We start from the raw sequence: 7,389 nt of genomic DNA, 5'->3' as shown, positions 1-7,389 counted from the left end.
CACGTCACTGCCGGCGGGGGCGGGGCTGGCAGGAAGGGGGCGCGCCACAAGCGGCGGGCTCGTGGCTCCCCGATTGGCTGCGGCCTCCAAGGGGGCGGGGCCTAGAACTAGGACGCGAGGTGGGACTGAGGTGAGTCTGAGGGAGCCGGGGCAGAGGCGGGACGGAGGACCGAAGTCCTGTCCCTGGGTCCGCACCCCTATTCTGGGGCTTTCCCTGGGCTTTTCTGAAGACTCCGACCTAAGGCTTGGTGTTCCCTTGTGAGGAGCTGGTTTGCGTTTGTCTGCTTTGGGGATGAAGCACATTACTGTGTTAAGTGAGCGAAACCCAGTAACTGAACTGCGACTAACTCGTTCTGTATCCTTGAGCATAATTTGCCCTTCTAGATACCAGTTTTGCCCGTTATGGAATGAGAGAACTGCATTCCCTAAGGGCGGACAGCCTGTCTTCCCATTGGGCTGAAACTTTGTCATGCCAAAAGTCAGGGGTGGAGTACTGGGGAGTGGAGCAGGTGGGAGAATTGATAAGCACCCCCAGACTGAACTCAGAGATTACGAGCCCTAGAGGAGAGGAGGCAGGCGTTTGCTCCAGATTGCTGTCGTCTGGCTTGATGTCTGTAGGTCAAGTCTGGGTCATGCTTAGCCTCTTTAGGGGCCTTATTGCTGAAAGGAAGAGGCACAAAGAGTGTTTGACAGAGCCTAACCTTTCTCTCTCAGACCAAGTGTAAACTCGCCAGAAACTTAATAAAAGGATACAGTAGCAAAACGTCCTAGGAAAGCAGTGTCACGTAGCAGTAAACTCCAGATTAGAACTGCTTTTAGTTCCTGACTGCCTCTCACTGGATGCGTGATTTTAAATGTTATTTAATCTCCCGGAGCCTCGGTTCCCTAATCTGTAAAACAATGAAAATAATGTCTACCCTATAGAATGGATATAAGAATTAAATGGGAGAATCTGTATAAAGGGCTTGCCATTTAATGCTCAACTGACATTAGGTATTATTACACAAGAAGCAACAATCACTCATGTAACTAAGTAAAATGGATGAGAAGCTGGGTAGAGAATTTTCAAGATTTTTTTTTTAAAACACAAGAAGATAACGTTTGGTCCCTGCTTCCAAGGAGCTCACATTTCTGGTGGAAAAGTGAATAGAATTGGGCTCTTTCACATCTGTTGTGTTAAAGTATCAGATGGGATTGGGGTGGGAGGAAGTCGTGGCAAAAGACAAAGGTGGGTGTGAATGTTATGCATTGCCCACAGTTGAGAGCAAGGGCAAAATTAGTTTCTATAGAAATTTGCAATAATTCTTAGAGTGACAGAGAAAGAAATCGCCCTCCTCGGTTTTGAGCCAAATGGGGAGTAAAGAAGAAGGGGAGCCAGGGGTGGGGGGTACTGTGTGAAGAGGGCGGGCACCTGGCAGATCAGACCAGCAGCTGGGGCCCTGGTGCCTGGGCCTGCTGGGCCAGACACCTCTCAATGACGCCTCTGCTCCCAGGTCCCCCTCTTCTGGTGGGAACTCCCCCTTTGACTGTGGACCCCAGAAGAAGAAGAGCCTGTAGGAAGATCATTGGTCCTGTGGCTTGTTGAATTTTGTAATTATCATTATGAGACCTGAAAAATCAATGTTTGCTCTTTGCAGATAGGTGCTGCCAGGCATGACGTGTGAGGAGCTGTAGTTTGCATAAGGACTCACAAAAGTGCTAGTACTTTGATGTTGGCTCGGCTTACTTGGTTTACTCGGAGGGATCCTAGGGCAAGGATTCAAAAAAGAAATGAACAGCCAAGCAGACTGGATCTTTAGTTCAACAGATTAGTTCATTTTCCTCCCAGTAGGAAAATCTTCCTGAGAAACAAAAAACACTACCAAAAGCCTGCTGAATGTGTTCAGCCCTCATAAAACGAAATAGTGGGGGGCGCCTGGGTGGCTCAGTGGGTTAAAGCCTCTGCCTTTGGCTCAGGTCATGATCCCGGGCTCCTGGGATCGAGCCCCCGTGTCGGGCTCTCTGCTCATCGGGGAGCCTGCTTTCCTTCCTCTCTGCCTGCCTCTCTGCCTACTTGTGATCTCTGTTTGTCAAATAAATAAATAAAATTAAAAAAAAAAATGAAATAGTGGAGTTGTTCTAGATGAATATGAATATTCAAATATGAATATTTGAAAGATTAGGACTTCCAAAAGGATGCTGATGAGTGCCCAGGGCCTCATCAGCAGATACATCTGTGTTTGCAAATACAGCTTTCTGCAGTGATGGAAAATTTCCTTCTGCTCTGTCCAATATGTAGCACTAGCCTTATATGGCTGTTGAGTGTTTGAAATGTGGCAGCTGTGATGGTGGAACTGGATTTTTAATATTACTCAATTTTAAATTAAAAACTGGTAGTTGATTCAGTTATTAAACTTTTAAGTATGTTTGGAACAACTTGGCTATGCAAACTTTTTTTTTAAGTGTAATTTTATTAAATTGAAATATAGATGTATTTCTATTGAAAATTTTGTTTCTGAGTTGAGCTGTGTGAAATACACAGCAGATTTCAAAGACTAAGTATGAAAAAAAGTATACTTCACTAGTACTTCTTTTATATTACTACATGCTGAGATGGTAATATTATAGATATATCGGGCAAAATATACTAAAATTAATCTCGCTAGGACTGTTATTTACTTTCTTTACTGTGACTTCTAGAAAATTCAAAATGATAAATGTGGCTTTGGTTATATTCCTATTGGACAGCATCAGTATACATACAATAAATGTTCTTTAAATGCAGGAAGAGAAGGACTAAATAAACTCTTACCTCCTTCCAATCCACTTTCCCTTCAGTAGGGGTTTTTCTGGAATAATGCAGATCTAATCATGGCACACATTCCCCAAGAAACACTGAAAACATTTTATTGACCCACCTTTGTTCTTGGCATAAAATAGCAAATCCCTGATTTTTTCTGTCAGGCTTAGCAGGGCTAGGCTGACCTTCCCAGTCTGGTCTCAAACCAGCCACTCTAGACACCTTTGATTCCTTGACCAGGCGGCATTCTTCCTGCCGCAGGGATGTTCTCGAATCTTGTGCTCCCACTATTATCTCTTTTCCCTTTCAGATCTCTGCTCAATCCTCACTGCCTCAGGGAATGCTTTCCTGCTTCCTAGAGCAGGGGAATTTCCTGCCTTTACACCCTACTTCTTCAAAGCATTCACTATAGTTATAATTGCACACTTCTTATGATTATATTTTTGAAAGGAATTTTATTTATTTTTTAAAGATTTTATGTATTTATTTGACAGGGAGAGAGAGAGCACAACCAGGCTGAGGGGGAGGAAGAAGCAGACTCCCCGTTGAGCAGGGAGCCCCCATGCTGGGCTTGATCCCTGGACTCTGGGATCATGACCTGAACTGAAAGCATCTGCTTAACCAAGTGAGCCACCTAGGCACCCCTGTTAGTGATTCTTTGATTGGTGTCCTTTTCCTTCACTAGACTGCAAACTGCTTGAGGAATTTGTCTGATTTCCCTCACCACCATATCCTCCACACCTACCATCACGGTGCTTGAACAAATTAGGAAGTTAATATTTGCCCAGTGAATGAATGAACGAACTGATCTGGGCATTCTCTGCCCTAGACTACTGCGGAAAAACAGACAAATGCTTGACTCTCCTCCTTTTGGTAATCAATATTCATTAACAGGCACAAAAAGCATCATTTTAGAGCCCAGCATCTTCTCAGGGTTGACCCCACTGCTCTTTCCTGGGTTAGAATAGTTCACGCATGGTCAGCCAGGAAGGGCTGCAATCTAAATCGGTAAATAGGGAGACACTGTTAGCATTTAGCTGAGATCAAAGTGGCCCTATCAGTAAGTAACACGTTTGAAAACCATTTCCGGGCCAGGTTGGGCAGATTGTGCCTGCTGACTAATCTCATTTAGGAGAGTTGGTTCTCAGTTCCTGGTGCATTCTGTTTGAAGAGAGCAGCTCCTTGGGCACTGACTGCTCTGTGTGTTTCAGCTCCTTTTCAATTAATTTTTAGTCTGTGGTGTTGTTAAAATGTTTCATTTGTATCCAGAGTATTGGTATAGAATTCAATCATTTTGCTTCCCTGCTGAAGAATGCATCTCTAGTCAAGTCCCCACTGAGGCATGGAGGGAAGAGCATGGAATCTAGAAGCAGTCTAGGCTAATCACTAGATCTAGTCGCTCACTGTGAGAACATGCGCACTGCTTAACCAAACCAGTCCTCAGTCTCCTCATCTGTAAAATGGGGATGATAAAATCATACTTACCTCATAGCATAGGGCAATGGAAATATTGAATGAGAAAAAATAAAATGCTTAGGGTAGCATCTGGCACATAGTGACCAGTCATTAGACGTTAGTTGTTACTAACAAAGCAAACAAGTCTCTCTGGGCAGGTGCCACCCCCCACCCCCGCCACCTGCTTAGGCTCACTGCTCAACTGTTTCAGCTCACACATGATGTTCTGCCCACATCGAATGGCTTGAAGTTTCTAATGCTCACCATGTGTACTTGTTTAATTCTGTTTCAGAATTAATTCTGTTTCCTACATATGTCGATTCAACCATAATACACACATCCCCAACTTAATAATTTTTTGATTTTACAGTAGTGCAAAAGCGATATGCATTCAGTAAAAACCATATTTCAAATTGTGATCTTTCCCCAGGCTGGTGCTATCTGGTACTGTCGTCTTTCATGATGCTGGGCAGCTGTAGTAAGCTGTAGCTCCCGGTCAGCCACACTATCCCAAGGGCCAGCAACCCGCACAACCTAAAACCATTCTGCTCCCGTATAACCATTCGATGTTTCACCTGCAGTACTGTATCCAGTAAAGTTCATGAGACAGCCAACACTTTGTGTTAAATGATTTTGCCCAACTATAGGCTCATGTAAGTGTTTAAGGTGCATGTTTAAGGTGGGCTAAGCTAAGCTATGATGTCTGGTAGGCTAGGTATATTAAATTCATTTATTATATTTAATGCATTAAATATAAATATCAACTTAGGGTACTTTCAACTTAGGATGGATTTATTGAGATGTAACCGCACTCTAAGTTAAGATCTGCACTCAGTCCAGCTGCCACCTCCTCCAGGAGCCTATCCTGCTTGCCCTCGCTGGTCCTGTTAGACACCTGTCTTCTCTGTCTCATCACTGCACTCACCTGAAAGGGCTATAATTATCTGTGAGCTTCTTGCAGAGAGGACATGTATTCATCTTTGTAGTTAGCATTGTGCTTGGCACCAAATAGACTTCCATGAGCTGTTAACTGAAAAAGGCACACGTCCATGAATGAATGGAGATTCTTACTGAATGGTGATTGGGAGCATTCATCTATCAAGCATTTTGATGAGGAATTGTTTTACCTAAAAGTGAGCACAAGGCTTAAAACGATTCCACTTTTCCCTGGTCTTCCCCCCCGACACCCCCAGGTTTATTTTAGCATATGTTCATAGTGAGTTGGAGAAGTTTGGATTCATTCCTATTTTGTGTTTAGCTCCTCAGCTGCCTCGTAATGACAATATAATGGTGCCACGTGTTATAAAATACCTTGTTCCCTCCTGCCCCCCATGTAGACTTACCCACTACCAGGTGCTCTTTTAAAGAAACAAAATTTAAATATACTATATATTAATTTATTTAAAAGTGATATCTTGATATCTACTGCTATGCAAAATCCTATAATTAAACTACCAAAAATAGTATTTTTGTTCTAAAAATTATTTTAGTTATCAACTGAAATAATTCTTAAAGAAGTATTTCAGGAAAGAGATCTTAACAATGGACCCTCTGCTCATGCCAGTTCAAAAATTGCTGTTAGGTAATACCTAAGATACCGCAAAACTGGAATTGGAATAGGATATTATGAGTTTATCTTCATTTCTCTTCCACTAACCTCTCTTTCCAATCCTATTACTTTGCTCCTCACATCTAGATTTTTCGCTAAGACTCTCCTCTCTTCTATTTCTTTTTCTCTGCCAAAAACAGTAAATGATAGACATGTGAGACCTGGCATGTGGTGCCCAGTAGCTGTGGAGCTCGGTCAGGTCAGAACTTGGGCTTATTCTCCACTGAAGCCCCAGCATAGACACCCCCCCCAGTCCCCTGAAACATAGTAACAGACCCACACACATCTCATATATGACCTACACTTGGAGAAAGGACAAACTTTTCAATAAATGATAAATGAAATGTGACCTCAGACCTTGAACATGACACATAATCAGTTACAAGTGGAATATAAATCTAAATGTGCACATTGAGGGGCTCCGGGGCGTGCAGTCCATTAAGTGTCCAACTCTTGGTTTTGGCTCAGGTTGTGATCTCAGGGTGATGAGACTGGGCTCTGTGCTCATGGCAGAGTCTGCTTAAGGAGTATCTTTTTCCGTCTGTCCCTCCCCTCCCCTCCCCTCCATCTCTATCTCAAAATAAATAAATAAATCTTTTTTAAAAATGTGCAAGATGAAACAAAATGCTTCCAGCAGATAATATTGAAGAATATTTTCATGATCCCAGGGTAAGAAAGGATTTATTAATATTAAAAATATGAGTCATAAAGGAATTATTGATCTATTCAATTGTATTAAAATTACAAACCACAAAAGACTAGTATTAAGTACATAAACAGCTCCTGCAAACTTGTAAGAAAAACACAGAGATTCGATAGGAACATCAGCAAAAGATTTGAACAAGCCCTTCACAAATTAGGACAGGTAAATATGAAAAGGTATCCATCCTCATTAGTAACCTGAAAAATGCAACTTAAAACTCCAGTGAAATACTATTTATATGCTCACCAGATGGGAAAACATGGAAAAATCCAAGACTGCCACCTATATGAGCAGGAGTTCTCACACGCTGCTGATGAAACTTTAAATAGTACAACCACCAAGGCGAACAATTTTTAAATTACCCCCTAATTCTGTAAAAATACATATGCCCTTAGATACAACAATTCCACTCATAGGTTAGATCCTAAATGTTAGATCCAGGGCAAATAACTTTTGAATTACCCACTAGTACTGTAGAAATGCATACTCCCTTAGACACAACAATTCCACTCATAGGTTAGATCCTAAAAAATGCACATTTGTAGCAGGAAATATGCACAAGCATGTTCACAGTAGTCCTTTGTAATAGCCCCAAACTCTGGATAACCCAATGTCCATCAAAAGTAGAGTGGATTAATAAAATGCAGTACCCTCACACAATGAAATGCTAGATAGCAAAGAGTAAACAAGTAGATACACAGACGGATCTAAAAATGTAACGTTGAAAAAAAGAAGCTGAACACAAAACAATTCATATGATTCCATTTCTACAGAGGTGATAATATAGCAAAGAATTCATTCTGTATGAATATACATATGTGTGTATTATATACATATGCTTGT

This window comes from Enhydra lutris, unplaced genomic scaffold (assembly GCF_002288905.1).
Source record: "Enhydra lutris kenyoni isolate GAN:26980312 unplaced genomic scaffold, ASM228890v2 scaffoldscaffold12, whole genome shotgun sequence".
Classification (NCBI taxonomy): Eukaryota; Metazoa; Chordata; class Mammalia; order Carnivora; family Mustelidae; genus Enhydra; species Enhydra lutris.
Note: the sequence above shows the minus strand (reverse complement) of the source record.